Raw genomic sequence first — 22,967 nt, 5'->3', positions numbered from 1 at the left:
CAAAAATTAACATAAATCTTGAAAAATTTTTGAATTTATAATTAAATCTCAAAAATACTTGAATTGTCATAAATTTTAGTTTATATAGCATTTGACAACAAAGATAGCTTAATTATTTTCAGTATCCAAAAATACTTTTTTGGGACTATATTAAGATCCCGAAGTATAATTTTCGGGATGGTCAAAGTGGTGAAGGAGATAAGATCGAAAGAGATCGGATCTAGAAAATCTTGATGATGTTAAATGCTGTTTAAGTGAAAGAACTTGGAGCAATACGGCTATTTAGGCCAATGGGCCCTCCCCTTGGTCAACCGTCTTTCTTTTATTTTTGATATTTTATCTTCCTTTTCTAATGGGATTTATTCTACAGTTTATGGACCTTTGGCTATTTGTAGGTCATTTCTATACCAAAGTAATTAGCAATATGTCTGAAACAGTGAATAAAAATCACAAAACTTTATAAATCTTTAAAAGCAATTTATAGGCAACACTGCTAAAAAAGAGCAACCCACCATGCACTCTCATCTCTCACAGCAGCAACACTCTCCACACTTTCTCTTTACTTTCACTACCAAATTGACTGCCATCATGAGCTCTCTGTGGCTGCGTCTAACAAAACGTCATCACTTCAAACAAACCTACACACTTACACACCATTATGCAGAAGTGAAAAACGATGACGTCACACACGCTCTTGACACCAATGCTGCAAGCACTGCTAGTCGCTTGGCCGAGTGAAGGCTGCTGAGTTTGTACGAATGTGCATGTGTGTGTGTATGTGTGTTAGGCGGCTGCAGGAATCATTGAAACATTCGATCACTCACCGGAGTAATGCAATTTTGCACGTGCAATTTTTATGAATTACTTTTGCCTTTGCCTAGAAAGGAAAATCAATTTATATGAAATGTGAGAGGAGAGCATCTCTGCGGGCAGCAAAATTGTTTGTGAGAGTTTGTGTATCGCAGATAATCAGAAAACAGCTGAGTAATTTTCGACAATAAAGTGAGTTGGTGAACAAAAGTTCATTGTCACTAATCCTTCATTCTTCATCCGTTATCCTTCTTCAAGCTAAAAGTAGCTGCACGGTTTAAATTCCCTGACTAAAAGGAAAACAAACAGCCTCCACAAATTGAAGGTAAACATACACAGCAGTGACTCTCATTATTTTTAGATGGAGGAGTAAAACAGGGCGGCCAAACACTGTTTCGGCGTCGCGTTTCCGTGCGCGTACTTAGTCCTAGCGGCACAAGAAAAAAATTATGACGAAAATGTCAAATTCTGTTAGGAAAAAATGGAAAAAATGTACCAGAGTCGATGGTTGAGTGTTTATATTAATACCTATACATATATATGTATGTATATGGGGAATGAATTTGTTGACCGGATTGTCTAGAATCGAGCGTCAGTACCGATGATGTGGCAAATCGATTGAAATTGCTGTTGAGTTTGGTATTGTGTTGACGATAATCACGCTGATGATGCTGAGCTTCTTGCTTTTTATAATTTACCGCTCATTCAAATTCTCCTGAGTAGTTTTTGTTTTTTTAGATTTATTTATAGAAACTTTTCCTACTAAAAATTTTTTATATAAACCAAGCTCATTTTATTGAAGCTTTATAGCGAAAATTTTTAACTTGAAGCTTTGTATTTGAAGACAAATTTCTAGTTTACGAAACCTATTTTAAAATGTCAAAGATTTCATTCAAAATAAATCAACTCAGTATTATGTATCTGATTTTTTATCTACTGAAAAACTTTTAAGTAAAATTTCATGAAGATCGGTTGAGTAGTTCTCGAGAAATCTGGCCATCCGGATTCAAAAACACAGTTTCGAGCAAAACGCATTTAAAGAATACGCACTTAGCCTAGTTAGCCTAGAGCGAGCAAGTCCTCAAAGCTTTATCTCCGAAACTTAATAAGACAGTAAAAATATTGGTTTTTTTTTTTAACCCGAAACTCCATGTAACTCCTTGAGAAGAGCTCTATCAGTTTAATGGTTGAAAATATCGAAAATACGTAGAAATTGAATAGTGAATTATCAGTCACAGTCAGTTATCACAGAAGCCGCGACATCGATACAAAACATACATAAATAAAAGACTCAATTTTAGGCCCGACAGGGTTTTGTTTTCGAGCACTATCCGGATCTCTACTTCACTATCTTTTTCTCTTTACTCTTAAAAAAATATTGAATATTACATTTCTTTCTTAGCTGAAAACGGTCCCATGTGAGGTCCATTGGTCCAGTGCAAAAACCAAAGATACAAGATGTCCCTCTTGTTAGGAAAAAAGTTGCAATTCATAACAATACGTCTACGGCGATGATTCAAGCAGCTCAGGTAGCCAGAGATAAAGTCGACGGAGACCTCCATGTAGAAAAATCCATATATTTTATGAACTTCTAGCTTCGACCCATACGTAGAAAAGCTTGCTGCGCCTCTCCTCCAGCGACTTCTTCTCGTCCACATATCCTTTGTTGGTATGTAAGCTAAAAAAAAGCCAACACGAGTAGCTTCTGCGACGCAGAGTTGCAGCTGAAGGAGGAGAGAATTTCAGCGAGACTTGTTTGGACTCCTACTTATACCCAATTTCTTTCAGCTTTAGAGCCAGCAATTTTCCTACCCTTATAGCTCTTCTACATCACTATGCAATCCTTACTCTGTTCTCAATATTCCTTACTCTGTTCTCAATATTTGGATTTCATAAATGTTAAAAAAGCGTGTCACAACTCTCTAAGTGTGACTTAATTGTTCTGGTCACCAATTAAAGGTTCACTAGTCCCCATGTATTTAATATGATGATTTTATAACCTTTGATTTACCTTATGACGCATATTAGTGAATATATCTCAATGAAAGCATGTATGTATGTACCAAACGAGGATATCGTTCTATCTGAATAATTAAGGGCTTCTATCGCCATCAATATTTACATATACTAGATCTAGCAACGAGAATAACGGATCTTAAACTTGTCAAATAAATAAAATAGTCAAATTTGATCGAAAAGGAGACTTTGTTTTTTTTTTTTTAATTTTTTGTTTGTAAATAATTTCATGCCATTTACGATTCGAAGAAGATATCTGCCATATGACCATCTCGGCTCCGCTTACATATCTCCACCCATTTACGCTGACCCGGTGTTGCATTTAGGCTGTAATTTCAGCTATAGTATGCTAAATTTAGTCTTCGAGTTAGCCATTAGTATGGGCTTTTTATCCAAATTAATGAGTCCCCAAACTTTGCTGTAAATATGTTATTAGAGATGATCTTAAACGTGAAACATGAGGCGGCACACCATCTTACTTTTGTGTCGATTTCATCAATTTCCGAGAAAAAACAAGTCGGTCAACATCATGTTATAACGCTCGCTATTAATAGAAACGGCATTTTCAGCCGCATTTCGAAAGAAATAAGGCCCGTTTTGGCCCCAAATGGTGCATTTTTGGTGATGCAATTACGTTTCTTGAACCATGCGAGAACTTAACTCACCAGAATAGCGATAATTTTATTCATTGATGAAGCCATTAAGCCAGAAATTAGAAAAGATAGTTTTTCGGAGAACGAAAACAAGCGTGTTCCGTATTGGTAGATAATTTATATTTAAAAAACTTAGCCTATCCCTACTTGATCTCAATTATAAAAAATGAATATTATAAAATTTTTATAGTCTTTAAAACTTTTCCCTTCTAAAAGTATGTGTTCAAGGACAAAGGCTATACATTTTTAATTTATTTTCATTTTAAAATACATTTCTATGTTTACTTATTTTCTCACTATTTACATAATATTCTATGCCATGCCTATTTATATAACATACAATGGGCGTTTAAACTCCCTTAGCTAACAAACTGCAAACAAAAGACTCAACAAAGCAGCATAACTGTAATAAAATAACAGCATCGTCCAACAATTCCCAAACGAACGCTTTTGCTGCTTTCATTGATTTCTGCCTTGCCGTGTTGGTCCAATCGCATAAAGTTCAAATCGGCTATATTCCGCCCACTCGCGTAAACAAACCTTTGCTCCATGCGCACAGGCACTTTCACAAATACATACATACACATGATATATATACAAACTAATACTTGTATATATTTGTGCGCTATTATTGTTGTTGTTTGTTTTTTATTGTCAATATCGGCTTTTCGTCGCTTTTAATAGTATTTGTTGTATTTATAGCGTTTGTTTGCATAAAATGGCAACAAAGTGCGCGCACACAGACGCAGCAACAACCACATACATACATATTAATGCACCCTCTCACATACACCGGGCCTTACGCACGAACTCTTTCGTAACTTTTTGTCAACGAGCACTCATGCTGCCCACTTTTATCTTTCTTGTTATTGCTCAAATGTTGATTTGTGTTAATGACGTTTTCGCTTATCGTCACAAGCATGTAAACTCATGTACACACGCACACACATACGCATATAAACACACACATTTATGCACGTATTTGAGCTTAACTGAGCGGCTAAAGCCTTTCATTTTGCCCAGTTACTGGTAGCAACAATCCTTTCTCTTTTTTGTTGCGTTTTGATAACGTGATCCACCGCCCCGACATGTTTTGGTGAATTGGGGATTTGACCAAATTTATTTGTGTTATGGTGCTTTGGATGGAAATCGGTTCATTTCAGGTAATAAATATTTAAATTAACGACACTCCTCAATGGTTCAACTCACTTTTATTTATTCTATTAACCACACTTGTGTGACGTTAGCAATAAGACATACTCTTTCCAGTTGTATTTGTAAACATAGAAGCAACGAAATTTTCATCGATTGTAGGGTAAACCTCCGTTTGATACAAAATGTAAAAATTATAGCGACGTAAATAGACACCATTAAAATAGAAAGGCATTTTTCATACCTAAAAAAATACTTATCGGAAAATAGACTAGCCCAAACAAGTGGCCAAGAACATATTTAAAGCCAAAGAGTAGACTTATTGTGTTCAGATGTAGGGTCGAGTAGAAAGACATATATTTATTTTTTCAATAGATAACTTTAAAAGTCTTCTATATCGCGTTGTTTAAGTGCCATCGAGTTCCGCTAAATGGTAGAAGAAAACAAGTTTTTGTAAAAAAAAACAAAAACATTTCAAACAGTTTAGAGATTACTTGGCTTGGTATTATTTTAACAATCGTCAAAGGTTGACATCAGCAAAGGTCAAATACGCCATATTTCAAAATATTTCGTCTATTGAAATGAAAAGCAAGCCAAGCAGTTGAAAATGTGAATAATCTTTAGAGTATTGGCATTGGTAACAGCCAATCACAAGCAATTTTGGTCTAATCGATTCTGTTTTGGTAATTTCAAAGATGCCATCTGAAGCAAGCAGCCGCCCAGAAGCGTCCGCTTTGACAAATAGGAGAAAAATTGTGTTCCATCAGGACAACGATAGGTTGCACACATCAATATTGACTCGCCAGAAGCTCCGGAAGTTTTGTTAGAAGGTTTGATTGATAGGAAAGTTGACGCGTTTCACTGCGACCTGTGGTCTATTGTGCCCTCCTCCATATCACATGTGGTCACAAAGGTACAACACCCTGAACCATTCCAGCAGCCTGCTGTGCGCGAATGAAGTGATGTGATCCCTGTTCACGTAGATGGAACTTAGGGCCTTGAGCCTGCTTCTGCAAATTGCTGGGCAATCCAGAATCAGGTGTTCTAAAATTTCCTGTTCCATAACGCAGAACCGGCAGTTTGCGCAAGAGAATATGCCCATGTTGGACAAGTGCTTCTTGAGCCTGCAGTGCACTGTATAGAACGCGGCTATAAGGCGGAATTCGTCTCGAGGGTGGTTGATCATTTCTTTAAACCTTGCAAGGTTGTACTCTCCCAGAAGTAGCTTGGCATGGCGCACTCCTGTTGCCTCCTGCCAATGCTGTTCTATTTCCACTTTCTCCTCAGTGCAGAGCAGCTTCTTTATGGTGTGGGGCTCTACTGAAATGCATGGTTCTGGCCCTATCATCCTGGACGCTGCTGCAGAGCGGTCTAGTTTGTCGTTGTTGCGAGACCTGTTAAATATCTAAAGAAGAGAAAGTCTCTAAGAGGTATTCTATAATATCAACTAGTTCGAGAGTATACAAATTTTGGTTCACCTTATATAGAGGTTTATTACTGAAATATAAGTTACATGTTTCCTTTCCAACATAATATTCTTGCCTCCCGCACCTATTTCACATTTCACTCACTGTGGGTATTTGTTTCCAAAGTTCTACTTGGCAATATTTCTTTCATCCATTCAAATCAGTTTACTTTTGCATTAAATGGTGACGTCCGAGTTCTCCAATTAGAACATCTATGGTTTCTTTCTTTTTAATATTTGAGATTCTAAATTTATATGGTTTGGTAAGACACTTTATCATAATAGAAGCAATATGCATTTGTTACTCTTCTAGAGGTTTCTATGTGAAGCAGCTCGTCTCCTCTAACACACCAAATAGAGCTTTAAAAATGTTAAGTGACTAGCTAAAGTAATATCTTTCTGCGTTTACATTAGCCCAATTTTGTTTGCTCTTCTCTAGATATTAAAATTGAAGAAGTCAAAGGATATCTTCTAAATTATTTTAGTCAGCGAAATAATATATCATACATATTATCATCTTAATATTCGCCACAGCCTGTCTACATTTTATAAATAGTTTTCTTGAGGGTTCTTGAGGGCATACCTTAGGCTCCTTAAATAAAAACCAATTATTTTATTCAGCGAATTTGTTAGTTGCAAGCAATTCTCAAATGCTTAATAAAATTCAGTTATGATGAACTCATAACATTTCCTTAAGAATTAAGCTCTTAAACTATTTTTTCAAGAGCTTGTCGTACAAAAATATTATTTACAAACATAAATTCGACTACTTCACCAGAAATCTATGAATGATGAATTTATGAAACCTGCGCAGATATACAAGCTCAATTACATATGTAGCTCGGCCTGAAATTAAATCACTAACAGCATTTTTGTTAGTTGAAGAATTATGTGTGCGTACCAATTTGATACTCGAAAATACTATTGCACACAAAAGAACTTTTAAACTTATTATCGATTGCTTCCATTTGATTTACCTTAAAAGAGAAACTAAAATGAGTTTTCAGAAAATATACCTTTTCTTCCACTTTTATTTGAAGTGGAGCTTATCATATATTTATTTTCTCATTATATTTTTTATTATTGAAGCAAATACGTGTTATTGGCTCCAGTGACACTGTTGTGACAGTCCATCAAGTGTTAATAATTAAATATATTTGTAAAAACAATTGCAGAGTCTTGTAAATATGTCTTTATTAACCCGTTTATGGGCACCATTAACTCTGTAGACCAGCTTAAGGCTTTCAATAAAAATGAAATTTCAACTTCAACTACGAGGAAAGAGCAGAAAAACAATTTATATATACTTAATGAGTATTTGAGCTCAGCAGAAATTGAGCTGCTTGTGGAAATAAGTTGTGTGTTTCCATATATGGTATATATGTATACATATATATACCCATAAAGTATGTACATATGTATATAAGCGCATAAAAAACACTCTTAAATGTGCATCCTTTCGAGCTGACTTTTTAATTATAACTTTTTCATTACATTTTTATCATTTCATTTTATTTACAAACACGAGTATACATACACACACACATACATAGTTGTAGTATATAAATTTATTTTTATTTTCAGGTTTTTAATAGTATTCAGCAGGCAGTGGCGCGTGTGCTGCGGAAGCCGCTCATCATAATAACTCAAGCACATTGCAATGCATAAATTTCACTTGCTCTGCTTCTTCTTCTGCTTCTTTTTCTGCCATTGCTGCTATTGCTGCTCTTCCTGTCACTACATAAAGTCATGCTGCTGCTGCTTGCCTGTTTTGTGCAACTGTTGTGTTTATGTTTTGCATGCTACGACTTTGCTGTCTTCATAGTTGTTGTATATGCTGCCGACGCTTCTGTTGTTGTTGCTGTTGCTGTTGGTGTTGCTGGTAAGTCAAAGTTGAAATTTGCCCAACTCTTTTATGTGCCTTGTTTGTTCGACTATTTGTGCAGCTTGTTTCACTTGTGCAGTTTGGAGGCAACACAATATTTACGTGTATATTAGCATACAGTGCCAGTAACTTTTTGGGTGATGCTCTTATAAATCACAGTTTCCGCAAAACAGACTCTTCATTAAAGTTAAGATAAAAAGGGGTTACATAAAATTTAATTACGTGTGGCAATGCAGTGCAGAATGTGATATGGCGATGAAGATAACTCAAGCAGTGATTTTAAATTCAGAAAAAAATATTATTGACTCAGAAAATGTGATAGTTAATAGTAATTAAAGATGACGAAAATTCACTTTAATTTTGTTAAAATACTATGTACTTTATTTAATAATAATTTTAATAAATCCCGACTTCCAATTTTCGGGATCCCGAAATTCAAATTTTTTAAGGATTAATTATACGTACATATGTATGTATATGAAGCTGATGTTTTTTAAGTAGGTATAATTAAGAGACATTCGGGATCCCGATAATTCGTAATTTTCCTTAAGTTTATTACCACACTATGTACTTTATTTAATGATAATTGTAATAAATCCCGATTCCGATTTTCGGGATCCCGAAATTCAAATTTTTAAAAACTTAAGTTTATAAAAAGATGATAATTTTAAAATATAATTAGGAGTCATTCGGTATCCCAAATTTTAGGGATTCACTTCACATTAGTTAATGCACTATTTTATTTAACCGTGCAACCCCTAAACATTTTATACAAATAAATCACGAAATCAGATATTCGAGATTCCGAACCGCAGAATCATGTAAACTTATTCTATATATTACTAATGACTTTCTAAGCATAAGTCGATGTAAATTAATATAAATCTAGAAAAATTTCAGCTGTGTATAGTATAGTGAAGCTGCAATTCTTCTGGTTTTAAATTGAGGAGCTTAGAGAAAAAATAAATCCATTTTATGTATTATTTACTATTTATTTTTTTCTGCTATGCTTTGCGTATTATAACCAAGTTTCTGTCAACCTTTACAAGTTCGGGATCCCGAAATTTCGGTATTTTTTTTAATTTTTTATGTTTCTTGAAATACTTGCATAGCAAATAGCAATATAATTGTCTAATCAATAACACAGCGTGTTAAATCAACGTTTCGCTGGCTTCTGTCTAAAAAGGACAAGTCTACCATCGTAAAAACACCCTTCTTGGTTAATGAGAAGGATAAACTATTACTTAAGGTTGATATTAAAAGCAAAATTTCCATTAATTTAATAACAAAAGTGTCTTATAACTATCCTTAAGTATGCATGCCTTTAAAACCTCCTTAAATTGAAATCCCGAAATTTAGGGATTGAGAAAAATTCCTATTTGCACAAAATTTGAGATTTTGGAAAAAAAAGTACCGATATTTCGGGATTTTTGAACTGCCAAACTAAGTTACCAAAATTTTGGGATTGAAAAAAATCAAATTTTTGCGAATTTCGGAATTGAAACACATCCATAGTGAAATCCCGAAATTTCATGATTGAAATAGAACAAATTGCATACCGCAATACTTTCGGGATTTTAACAAACCCGAAATTCTAATATCGAAAAATTTACATACCTGCGCAACTTTCAGGAGTTTGACGCTGTAAAATTGAAATCCCGAAATTTCGGGATTAAATAATGCGTACTTGAACAATTTTCGGTGACGAAGTTTGGCAATTCAAAAATTCCAAAATTTCGGGATTGAAAAAAATTCAATTTTTGCAAGTTGCGGTGTTGAAACACAGTCAAAATCAAATCGCGAAATTTCCGAATTAAAAAAAAAAATAAACTTTTACGAAACGTCTGTGTTGATTTTGCGAAGTTTGTTATTTTTTACCATATTCAAATCTACGCAGGCAATTAATGAATTAATAAGAATAGGTGATAGGAGTATACACCCTGTCAAGAAAGTATCGGGAATTGATGATGATGATTGAAAAATTTTCGTTTTATTTATAAATTTCCGATACTATCTAGACAGGATGTATAACTAAATTAAAGATTAAGAATAGACTTTAGATTTTTTACGTACTAGATTATTTCTGAGTAAGCTAGTATTAAATGAATATTTTTTTATGTAGTAATTTTTGTGACGTTTCTAGCTCTTTTCCTTTGCTATCAGCTCATTTTATGTTTCAGTAGCACAAAGTATTGGTGAATGCTTGACATCTGGGAAGCAATATATAAATTGCTACCTACAAAAAACATCCGTACCACACTTTCCCTGAGCTTTGATCTCTCTGTGCAAAAATTCTTTCGCCCTTTTCATTTTCACTGCTATGTAATATTTATCCCTCGTAGACACGCTTTTGTTTTAAGGATTTCGCATGTCCAAAAACTGTTCCTTCTATAATCCCATTTCTTTTAAATCCAAGAATATCCATTCTTGTCAATATTTAATTCCGATTTAAATCTTTTCTTTGTTAGCATGCTGACTGCAATAGAAAAGAACTATAATTTACTAACTTACAGTATACTCATACAACTCATATATTACATATGTATGTATATATCACATTTATGTATTCACGTCTCTTTTTTATAAGCCCGAAGTTTTCTTGTCCTCTCTTCAATGTCACTCAATCTTAAAATAAATTTTTATTTTAAAAGCCGCTTACAAATTTTTTCCACGAATTTTTGAAGTTTTTATTACACACATACAAATTTATTACGCTATGACCCCAAAAAGCTGTACACAGTTTGCATTGCTTTGAGTATGATTCACCTCGTCCATTTTATTTGCTGCTAAAAGCGCAAAACAGCAAAAAAGCCACTTGCCACTGCTGCAATAATTGCTGCTTTCAACCGTAAAATGTACTCGAATTAACCAACTGATGCGCACCGCAGCATATAGTGGCATTTTGTGCAAGCAAAATGAGAAAGCACAACAAAAAATATAAAACAATTTGAATATGCGGAAGGGAGTTGTGGGAATATAAAGCTTTACACAAGCAAAGTATGCTTACTTTTTGCTTTTTCTGAGCTGCATACAAACACATGCATGCGCTTGCAGCATTTGGGTTATGGGCTTACAAGCGAACAAACGGTTTATTTTATTTCTTTGCACATTTGTAATTTTTCATGTGCAGTTATGTGCATACAAAGCTCGGGTGCAGGGTTTGGAAAACTATTTTTTATTTTTTTTCAAGTTTTTATTTTATTATTTTTTTTTTTTTTGGTTTTTTTGTCATTTTTATTTATTTTTTTTATTTTTTAAATTTTTTTTAATTTTTTCTCATTTCCTGCGCTGCCTCTGTTGACTATCCAGCGGCGAGCGCACCATGGCGTATACGCAACATGCATTTGCGGCTGCATAACATGCGAAAATTCGTGTGCAAGAAATGTAAATATGTGCAATTATATGTGTGTATGTGTGTGTTGTGTTTGTAGGAATGCAAACAAGCGTGTGTTTACGCAGCTATTTCGGGCCATATGCAGCATTCATGCCAACTTCCACTTCAATATTCACATACAATACATAATCAATGAAGCGCAAATAAATAGCAGAAAATACAAATGTAAATTCATAAATATATATTTGTACATGAGTACATTTACAAACACACTACGCTGGCATAAAAATAGCGCACCAAATAAAATGTACATTTGTGCAGCGTATGCCTGAGTGGGAAGCGTTCAAGCGTTGACCCTTGTTAAATACGAACTAAGCGCGTGTATAAAGATATTTGCGCTATTTTTACTTTTCCTGCAGCTTTTTTTCATTTTCATACTCAAACACATATCCCTAATATACGTACATACATATATATATATATATATATATACATATGTACACAAATGCGCGTTTTTTATTGCTTTGCCTGCTGTTATTAAATTAGTCTGTTTTCCAGTCTTTGTTTTACAACAAACCACACAAGTCGAAAAATAGCAAATAAAACAAATAAAAACAACAACAAACACAAATAAAGAAAAAATTCGCCAATTTACAACTCCACACAATTGAATCCCTAACTAACTAACTAACTTGGCTTGGTGAGCGTTACAGAATCACTGTGCTGAAAAAGTGTAGCATACTTTCAGGCAAAAAGGCAATCTATTTTTTAAATAGAGTTGTGTGCGCACATATAAGCATTCAAGTGGCTTTTATTTAATTGCACAAATACATTCACACACACACACACACACACGTATTCATACAACCTCCATCACCATCAATCACTCATTGTTTGGCTTGTGTAACTTTTCCGGTTTTACTTTTTCTCTTCTTTTCGTGGTGTGTTTCTATTTTTAACAGCTGTGCAAAGATGCTACTTTTTTATTGATTAAATTTCAACAACAAAAATGTCTGACCAGTAAATACAATATGTATGGAAAATAGTAAATAAATAAATAAAAAATGAGATTGAAAGAAAATCACTTCCTGTTGGCCCTAAGGGAAATTGTGTCTGCGTTATTAAATTAAAGAAAATGAAAAACAAGAAAAAATGTTAACTTAGGCTGCAGCGGAGCTATAATACCCTTCACGACTGCATTTCTTATAGTCAAGGAAGATAATTTGTCAAATAAAAAGTTTTCGATAGAAAGAGTTTATTTTGATTGGTCAACTTGTATGACAGTTATATGCTATAGTAATCCGATACATAGAACATATTCGGATATTGTCTCAGAAAATAATTTTCATAATTTTCATAAAGTTATCTTGACAAATAAAAAAGTTTTCCTTACAAAGACTTCATTGTGCTTAATCAGTTTGTATAGCAGCTTTATGCTATGGAAGTCCTATATTAATGGCTCCTACAAATGAGCAGCTTTTTGGAAGGAATTTGACGTGCGTAAAATTTAAGATCGATATCACCAAAACTGAGGTACCAGTTCGCGTATACGCAGACGGAAAGACAGACCATTAATCGCACACTCGAAAATATGAACTAATTAAATCCAAGACAATTCATATTTGCGAAATTTTCACGTTTTCAAATACCCAAAAATAATAAGTTAATATACAATTAAGCATTTTTACACATTTAAACTCAGAATTTTTTACTGTTTCGTATAAATAGTACATATAATTATGCTATTTAAAAAAATCAGTCATCTTTTTTTGTACTTTCTAATACTTCGAATAATTGAAATACAGCTTTCTCCTTTAGGCGTCTCAGTACATTTACATCGTTTTTTTTGGTATGGTTTTCTCCGGGATCTCTGAGGTGCAGTCTTCATCTGATTCGTCCTCTGGTTAAATATCGTCGTCCGCATTATCTACCTTAATATTTTCGTTCCATTCACGAATGGAACTTATATATCTTTGAGCATTTAAGCGGACAAACACAAACCTCAGGATTTGAACTGTGCAGGAGATCGATTGTGTTGCTCATCACGAAGCGAAGTTCAGCTTCCAATTTCTCTTTTAAACCGCCAACGGCATACTATCTTTGGGGTTATCATCGTTTTTTGCAAAATTAAAAATATTCATCTAGCAATTAGCTAGGGTTTCTTCACTGACACGACTACAAACACCTTCCAAAAGATTTATTGCAGTTGTTATTGTTAGCTTCTTCAATGACTGGAGAAATCCGATAAAAGGCTGTTTCGGTAGCGCAGCTTCGTGATTTTTGGCATAAACAATCCGCAAATGTTTCCATCTTTCGCTATCATTCGGCTTCATCTGTATGAGAAGGTGCGTTTACGTTTTTTCTGGCAGAACTTTCCAAAATAAACCAGACTCGTCTGCATTATATAGCTGATCCCTTACGAAGTGCAATTCGGTTATTTTAACTCTAAATCTTTCTATAAAATGATTAACTAGCTGAGGCTGTGAGGACAACTTTTTGCCTGATATTCTATCGCCAGCGTAAAAATCAGCTTCGTTTTCCTTTAATTTTGAGTACAGGATTTCTGCTTTTTTTAGCATTAAAGCACTTATTGACCAGTTCTTATTTTGCATATGGATAAACCAACCATAAAGAGCTTTTTCCAGTTTGGGCAGCTCCGAAGAATGCAGTCTATAATTATTCCTTAGACTGTTTATCAATGAACTATTTCGCAACTTAGTATACCTTAAATTGTGTAGTCAACTCGATCTGATATGCTTATTGAAGATAATCCATAGGGAACTTCAGCCAGTTAGGATTCTAATACTTAATTTTGATGAGGTTTTATTCAACGTAAAATAGTAATGTTCGTTCGAAATATTACATATCAAGATCTCATTAATTACAAGAAAATCAAATCCCAAATATATATTTTTCGAATCACCACCAGCTTTGCTTACTTTATTCGCATCTAAATCGTAAATCTCACTTATGAGTGTTAGATATTAAAGTTTATTACTTTTGGCTAAACAAATAAATAAACAAGAAAGCGTTTACAGCAACACGGAAACGACTGCATAAACTCATGACTTAACACACACACACAAACGAATGCATGTGAGTGCGCATAAATATATATTTGACCACAGTTTCCATGTTACTGTGAGGTTTTGCTGGCACGAAGCTAAGTGTCTGCACATGCAGCCAAGTGTATAAATATCTACACATGTACATATATATGCATGTGTAGACACCCTGCTAGAAAGGAAGGAAATATAGAAATTTTGCAATACCGAAAACTTAAATTTTTTTAGATAATATAAGCTCACAATAACAACACCTTGAATACAGATTTTCAAAATCCCGAAATTCACGGGATCCCAAAAACTTGATACAAATAAGTGAGTTCGATATAAACGTCGGCTTGAACACAAATTTTAATAATCCCGAAATGTTACGAGATCCCGAAAACTTCAATTTTGTAGTCCCGAAATTTCGGACCTTGTCGTTCTCAACTTCTTTTTATTATAACATAAATAAGTGCGTTCAATATAAAAATTATTGCATATTCATTTTAATAATCTAGAAGTTTTACGGCATCCCGAAATCTCAATTTTGTAGGTTAGATATTTCTTATCAAGGAATTTTCTTTTTTTTTTTACTTTTTATAATATTATAAATAAGATCAATATAAAAACTCCCTATAATACAAATTTCAATAATCCCGAAATATTACGGGATCCCGAAAACTTATTTGTGAAGTCCCGAAATTTGGGATCCTGAAATTCGCAACTTTTTTTAATATAACGTAAATAAGTGGGTTCAATATAAAAATCGGCTTCAATATAGTACGTTTTAATAGTCTTGAAATTTTACGGGATCCGACAACTTAGTTTCTTAGTACCGAAATTTCGGGTTTTGGAACTTATTTTATTTAATACATGTGACCTGGTCTACGAAAAGTGTGCTAGCGTGCGAAAACTAGTTTTCTGGGAAACAGCTGTTAAAAATATCGTCAGTTTCTCGTTATCTCATTAATTGTTCTCCTTTTTTTGACACCTAAGCCCCCTTTCCGTAGACCAGGTCACACATATAAATACATTCAATAAAAAAATCGATTTGAACAAAAATTTTAATAATCCCGAAATTTAACAGTATTCCTTACACTTAATATTGCGGTTCGGATCCGAGGATTTTATACTTTTTTGAATTAAAATTTTAATAATACCGAAATATTACGGGATCCCGATAATTTGTCCAAAATTATATACCGGTGGTAGTAATCTGATTATTGCTTTGATTATTTGGAAAATCAGTACAACTTCTTCTTGTTTCAATATTCATTGCCAAGCTAAATTTTCCCTAAAAGCATGCTACAAAGCAATCATAATTGTTGACTGTACTGGTGAAGTGAAAGCTTGAGGCGAATATACAATCTTATTAGACATGTCTTCACTCACGCATGCCACAAGCCTCTACGTACAATATTTGGTCACAAGCAAAAACATATACTCACACTTCTTGTTGTTGTAATGTTAATATGAGATTTTCTGTTACAACGCACAATGTTGGTTTTCACTGGAAAAAGTCAAAGTCGGTAAATATGTGTTTCTAAGTATGTGTGTGTGTGCTAGCACAAGGAAGCATTTTAGCTTTAGCACATCGGACCACATCAAAGCATTCAGTATATAGGAATTATCAATGTGATGTGGCAGAAGTTGATATTTCACTGTTATTGCCAAGTGGACAAGTTGTCACACTGACCGCTTGCCATGTGGTGTCATTGACCTCAGTACTGACCACATTTGTCAACAAAACACACACATAAAAAGTAGGAAATACATGACAGCAAAAATCGCTGAAAATAATAAATTCAAGTCTTTTATGGCGTTACATTTCTATGCATACTTCCAAAAGTGAAGGGAATGGAGAGTGTCTCCATCAAATCTGTATAAAAATTAGAATCAAACTTAGCTGTCACTCTTTGTTGGTATTAAATTACTTTTTTATATAGTTCACATGCATTGCTAGCTTCATAAAGAGATCCTACCAAGATTAATATATGGACTGGGATCACTTATTTTGAGCATAATATTCTGTCTGTATTTTTGTTGAGATGTGCCCCTTAGCAGCCTATATAATAAATTGGAAAAAAAGTGAGCTGAAAATAAACGAGCTCTCGTATTCGTTACCTGTTTACCCCTTTGTTTAAATTATGAGATCAGGATCATTGATGTTTGTTTACATTTTTCCAAAGTCAATGACCCCTTTGTTTCCATTTTAGGAGATCAGTTACCTTTTTGTTTATATTTAGCCAAGTCAACAACCTTTGTTTACATTTGGGGTCATTGACCCTATTGTTTACCTTTTATGGTGTCAATTATCCCTTTGTTTACATTTTGAAGTCAAAGACCTGTTTGTTTACATTTTTCTGATGTCAATGACCCATTTGTTCACATTTGAAGTCATTGCTTCATTGCTTATATTTCACGGAGTCAATGATCCTTTTGTAATTTGTTCAGATCGGACCACTATAGCTTACTACTTCTAGTTAGAAAACTTTTCTATTTCACCAGACTTCTTTATACAGTGTGATATGGGCCAAGACAATGCAACAATCTTTCAATTAATTGATCCGATTATGTTATGATAACAAGATGTCGATTTTATGTAATAATTCAATCGTCATTATTCGGCAAAATCCTGAATGGATTGTAATTGATTTGCTTTGTTTTACTTTGCGTCAGCTAAAATTATATTAAAATCATTTTCAACTAAGATATTTCTCGCATAAACTCATTCAAAGCGGCTAAATTTGATATATGTATTAAGAAGATGTGGAAAACGTCAACCACAGGATCGGTACTAACTATGTAAAGTTTCAACTCCATTCATTTTCAACTCTAAAGCATTAAAGACTTTTATAATTTCAAAGAAAACTTATCGACTTAAAGTCATGAAAATATTGTACATTTTGACCAACCTAACCGGGTTTATAACAGCTGGAAAGGGGGAAAATATTTTACAAGATATATTAGAAGCATTGCTGATTATAAATCAGACATATTTTTAAGCAACTTTATAAATAAATAACTCACATGCTACCCGAAATATATGTTCAAAGTATTCATAAGGACGAAAATCATTATACATCCTATACATATACATATATGTAGTATTAGGAAGTCGGGGTAACTATAGTATATATGAAATAGGCTCTCTATCTAACGCAATTTAATTTAATTTTGACATAAATAACATTGAATTAAGAAATGGCCGATATACTATCACAATATATAACAAATCAACTGAATTGAAAAAAAGCGGTATATCAAATGTAATATCTGTGCAAATATTGTCGGTGATATGAGCAAAAAAAGTTGGTTACCAATGATTTTTACGGCACTTGAGCTTTATTTTCGATGATTTCAAAACTATGAAAATGGGTATAATTTGTGGATTTTTTTCACGAACGCAGTTTTGTTTTCAAAATCGATTTTCTTAAAAATAAAATTCCTAAGCCCAAATTCTTTCTCAAAAAGCGAGAACTGCAAACGACCGGTCTTTGGCAATGCATGCTTCGGCGGCACTGCTTGAAATCACACGACTTTCTCAGATACTTTTGTAAATTAATGATCGAAAAAAACAGGCCATAACAAATTAAAAATGGCCGAAACGTCACTTAGAAAACAAATCAGCCCCATTGAAAAAAAAACGGTATATCAAATGTAATATCTTTGCAAATATTGTCGGTGATATGATCTTTAACTATAAATGGGCTTTTGAACGCTGTTTTCTCCTTGAAATCAGACGACTTTCTCAGATACTGTAAATTAATGATCGAAGGCAGTTGATCTTTAACAATAGCTGTCTCCTAGATCATTTCTCTCCTCTCTTGTGAAAAAATTTACTTGTGAGAGCAACAACAAAGTTATCGAGTTGAATTCGTGCGAGAGTATGCGTACACCACATTGACTTTTGTTTTGCATATTTTGAGCTCACTCTTACTATTGTTAATGGTTCAAATGACAAATGAAATTACAAATTCCTTCTTTTCTTGTATTTTTAAAACATAATACTAAAAGTTAAATATAATAATTTATAGAAAACCAAAATAAATGGTTACAGCAACGTCTTTAATGCGAAAAAAATAATTTCTCCATTAAGAAAAAATCACAACACCCTTGCGTATACGGTAAAAGACATGTTAGCACAAGGCTGCACCTCAAGTGCTGCCCGTTTGTTGGAGCTTCTGGTATAGCTTGTTCGATTCGCTCGAGAGTAATGTTTGACGAGTCAAAGACAGCTAATAATTTCAATTTTCAAGCCAATCTTTTTTCAAAAAAAATTACTTTTCTTTTTAGTCCTTCGGTTGTTATCTGTATTAATCTATGACAATAATGATTTGTTTTTTGCTCTTGGATCTCAAACAATTTTAATAGAAAAGTCTTCCTCACAGCCAGAGACTTTTTGCGCAATTCCTCCTTAGCTGATACGGAATCAAGGGAATCCAAAATTTTTCAAAACGTATCAATTATTATTGGAGTACATTGAATATTTTAAACACTACTTTTAATATAAAACAAAAAACAAAAAAAATCACCAAAACATGCGTTCTTTCTGGGTTGGAAGTGGATATATCCCCTTAATAAAACTAGTTCTAGCACCTCCAACGACTCATTGCAACCAGTTTATAAATATTTTGAGCAAATTATTATTATATACATAGATATTTTTTTTATTTGATTGCCATTGTAAGTGGTTAACATAAAAATAAACTAACGAACAACTTATTTTGCTTATTGTATACAGTCACTCGAAGTGTAACCAATTAAAAATCCATAAATTCGGTTTGGAAATTTATTTTTATTTAGTTTAAGTACAAAATGTGTGAAAATAATCATAAATTCAGAACCAATTCCCTTTTGCTCGATATTACCACCTTTTGCCTTAGCTATGGCCTTGAGACGGTCAAAAAACGCAAGCTGCCCGAATGTGACACGGACAATGGCTTTCTTCAGCATCTCAAGACTGGTGTATTTTTTACTTCGGACCTTGCTCTCCAAAATGGCTCAGAGAGAATAATCCATTGTATTCGCAGCTGGTGAATTCGAGGGCCATTGTTTGGTGGTAATGAAGTTCGGAACGTTGTTCTTCAGCCGTTCTTGGTTCACTCGCGCTTTGTGAGACGGTGCTGAGTCTTGTTGAAACGTCCATGGTTTGCGACCGAAATGTTTGTTTGCCCACGGCTTCAAAGCAGTCTCCAGAACACTTTCCCGATAATATGTCGCATTTACTTTGACGCCAGGCTCGATGAAAACAATTGGAGAGCGCCCATCTGCGGTGACAGCGGCCCAAACCTATCGTTTTGAGAGTTTACGAATTGAATTGATTGAGAAAACACAATGTTCGGAATTTTACCACTTTCGGCCAAGAGAAGCAACTGCTTCACTCTCTCAAGTCTTACTTGTTGCTGCTTCGGTGTGAGATCATGGGCCTTTTGGAACTTGTAAGGCTTGACCTTGAGCTCATTTTTCAATATGCGTCGGATGCTGCGGTCGGATATTTTCAGTTCTTTAGCCATTTGATTGGCACTTCGTCGTGAATTTCGCTCAAGTCGCTTCTTCACTTTCCGAACCATCTCACGTGACGTTGTAGTCTTTTGATGACCACCTCTATGGCGCTTTGCGATGCTACCAATATAATTGTAACGAGTGATGGTGCGATAAACAAAAACTTTATTCACATTAAGGCGTTTGAGCTCACGTACAATTGCTGGCTGTTATTTGAATTCCATCGCTGATCACTTTTTTTGCCTTCGAATGCTCCGAACTGTCATTCAGCAAATTTCTAAACAGCTGATGGTTGGTTACACTTCGAGTGCCGGATACAAAATAATAAATGGTGCTCTGCATATAAATTGCAGGAAGTCTAGCTACTGTATAAGGTGGTACGATTTTTTGCTCTTGAGCCTTTCTTTCCATTTACTTTGAGTGGCAAGAGCTTTGGTCATAAATTCTTTCTTTATGAAACTTTACAAATTTGTTAATTGAAGCGGCAACTGAATCAATTCCGAGATCGCGTTCAAGATCGTGACTGCGAACATGCTAAGGTACATTGACGGGCATATTAATTTTTTTTTTTTAATCGCTGGATTTGTACAGCAGTGCTAGGGCTTAGCGTTGTTTATGATAATTCCAAACTGGTCTGAACACCTGATCGGAAACAAGAGTTTTGTTAAATGTGGATAGGGGAAAGTTTCTACCCAGTAGCCAATACATTTTTTTGAATTTTATTTCTATTTTTTTTTTCATGTCAATAATAGAGTGTTTTTTCTTGGAAAACTAAGCTGTTTCACCGGTATCAGCTTCCTCTCTTTAGTTATTTTGCAAAGACCCACGGCAAGCAGTTTTTGCTTTGAAAGTATAGGCAGCACACATATGGGCCGATGCGAAGTAATGTCATGCGCTGACTTTCTAGTTTGATTGATAAACATTCAGATAAAAGCTGAAAGTTGTATAATTTAAGTAGCGTTATCTTATTCGTAAGTTTTTTTTTTTTACAAATTTTGTTAAGACATCTTTTGTCCGATAAATTAAATAGTAAAATTATATTCAAAATAATAAATCTTTTAGAAAAATTATATATGATTACCCACTCTCGTTCAACTGACTCCAAAAATGCATACAAAATTGCAAAAGTTACAAAATATTTCAAAACTACAAGAAGCGATGCAGCAGCACTTTTACCCCAATAACTCAGAGTAATGCAAAGCGCTAGTAAACAGAATATCGAAATATTTTGTTGTACCGTTATTCGATTCAATTTTGTTCGTTTCCTTTGATTTTGCATTTGCGTTGACGCGAAATTCGATTTTATTACACAATAAATTTGACAAACTTGAAATGATTGAGTGAGTTCAACAACTGTTTATTTTCCTCAATAGCAAATCACAACAATGCAAGTGGAAGGCTACGAAGACACTAACACACATCCGTGAGTGTCTTCGTCAGTATATGAGGAAGAAGTTTTTACAAATTCCTTTTGAAAACGCTTCATGTAATGGGAGGAAGGCGAGTGCGCTACAAATGTGATTTATAAATTTAAGTGTGTGGACCTGTAAATGTATTTCTTTATGTTTGTGTGTGGCTGTGTGTTGCCTGTAAGTGCTGTACAAATATGTTACAATGCTTATTGCTAGCACGCTTAACTGTAATACGCTTGCCATACCAGCCATATGGTCCGTATTTCGCTATCATGCCACTTTTCACTCCATATGGTAGCACCATAAATACCGCTGAGGCAGCAACATTTCGCCAGCTGTCGTGAGCAACGAACGACTCGCCGACACATATAAACATACAAATGTTTGTCTATAAATAGCGGAAATGCTCTTACAGCAGTTATCGGCAATATTTTCACGTGTGTAAGCCAAAACGCCAAAAAGTATGCAACGTTCACAAAAATTATATATTTGTGTGTAGTGTGTAGCATATATACAGGCGATTTAAGAGAACTGCGCAAAGTGAAGAGAAAACTATGTTACGCTCTTTGTTGAAATATATTGAGTGTGCGAAGTGAGTTCGCTTCCGCTTACTATTTGTCTTACATCAAATGGCTTATCATTTACAACATATGACATCACTCACTGTAAAATATCTGCAAGCTGACACGTACACAATATAACTGTATGTAGGTGAGCTAAACATGGTGAAATTTGTACATGCGCTCTCCTCAACTCAAAACTAGTTGTTTATATTTTTGACACTTGTACTTGTAGGTATGACAGTGTTATCTGTTCGGTTTAATGAAAGAAAATTGACAAGCCCAATTAAAAATTATTTCACATATTTTTTGCCTGAGGTGTTTTACTATATATATGTACATACCATATTCTTCATACTACACTCAGTGATAATCTAGGATGGTATTATTGGGTAGTCGAAAAAATCTTTTTGTATTTCTAATCAAACTTCAACTTACTTTTTATATTTATAATGAACTTTAATGAACCAAGTATGTACCACTTTGGTCGACCACTCTTTTCTATTAGTGTAAAACTTTTCAGGTTTCTCGGTGAAAAACTGCGACATGTAATTTTCACAGGCTTCTCTTGAAACCAATTTTACTGTCTTAAGGGAGTTCTGCATTGACCGAAACATATGGTAGTCCAATGGTGCAAGGTCAGGGCTATATGGTGGATGCAACAAAACTTCCTAGCCAAGCTCTCCCAGTTTTTGTGGAGTCACCAAAGATGTGTGTGGTCTAGCGTTGTCTTGATGGAAGACGAAGCCCTTTCTGTTGATCATTTCTGGCCGTTTTTTTTTTGTGATTGCTTGCTTATATGTAGAAGCAATCTTTCGACTAGGCTGGAGCAACTCATAATGGATGATTCCTTTCCAATTCCACCAAACTCTCAGCATAACCTTTCGAAGTGTTAATCCTGGCTTTGCGGGTTAGAAGGATCTTGCGGTCGCACTGGAGATAGTTGTTTACCAAGGAAGTTCAGAGAACGCAAAAAGACAAGGCAGAGCCAACTCGTTTTCCAATCCGATACTATCCGGAATTCAATTTCGAGTGATACCTCCATTGCAGACATCCAAACGAATCTACTAATAAAATTGCTTGATGCAGTCGAGAGTGAGGATACACACTCCTTGAATTGATAATAAA

The 22,967-nt window shown here is 34.4% G+C and overlaps 1 protein-coding gene across 1 annotated transcript in view; it reads left to right on the top strand.

The window, feature by feature from the left end:
* The first annotated feature begins 7,732 nt into the window (after positions 1-7,732).
* The window catches only part of LOC126756797 (serine-rich adhesin for platelets), a 207,783-nt gene continuing 192,548 nt past the window's right edge, over positions 7,733-22,967 (top strand). The window contains exon 1 of the mRNA XM_050470186.1: positions 7,733-7,978. The gene's annotated coding sequence lies outside the window, so the exon portion shown is untranslated. The remainder of the gene's footprint in view (positions 7,979-22,967) is intronic.

Source organism: Bactrocera neohumeralis, chromosome 4 (assembly GCF_024586455.1).
Source record: "Bactrocera neohumeralis isolate Rockhampton chromosome 4, APGP_CSIRO_Bneo_wtdbg2-racon-allhic-juicebox.fasta_v2, whole genome shotgun sequence".
Taxonomy (NCBI): domain Eukaryota; kingdom Metazoa; phylum Arthropoda; class Insecta; order Diptera; family Tephritidae; genus Bactrocera; species Bactrocera neohumeralis.
The sequence above is the reverse complement of the archived record's forward strand: the minus strand, read 5'-3'. Positions and strand labels throughout refer to the sequence as shown.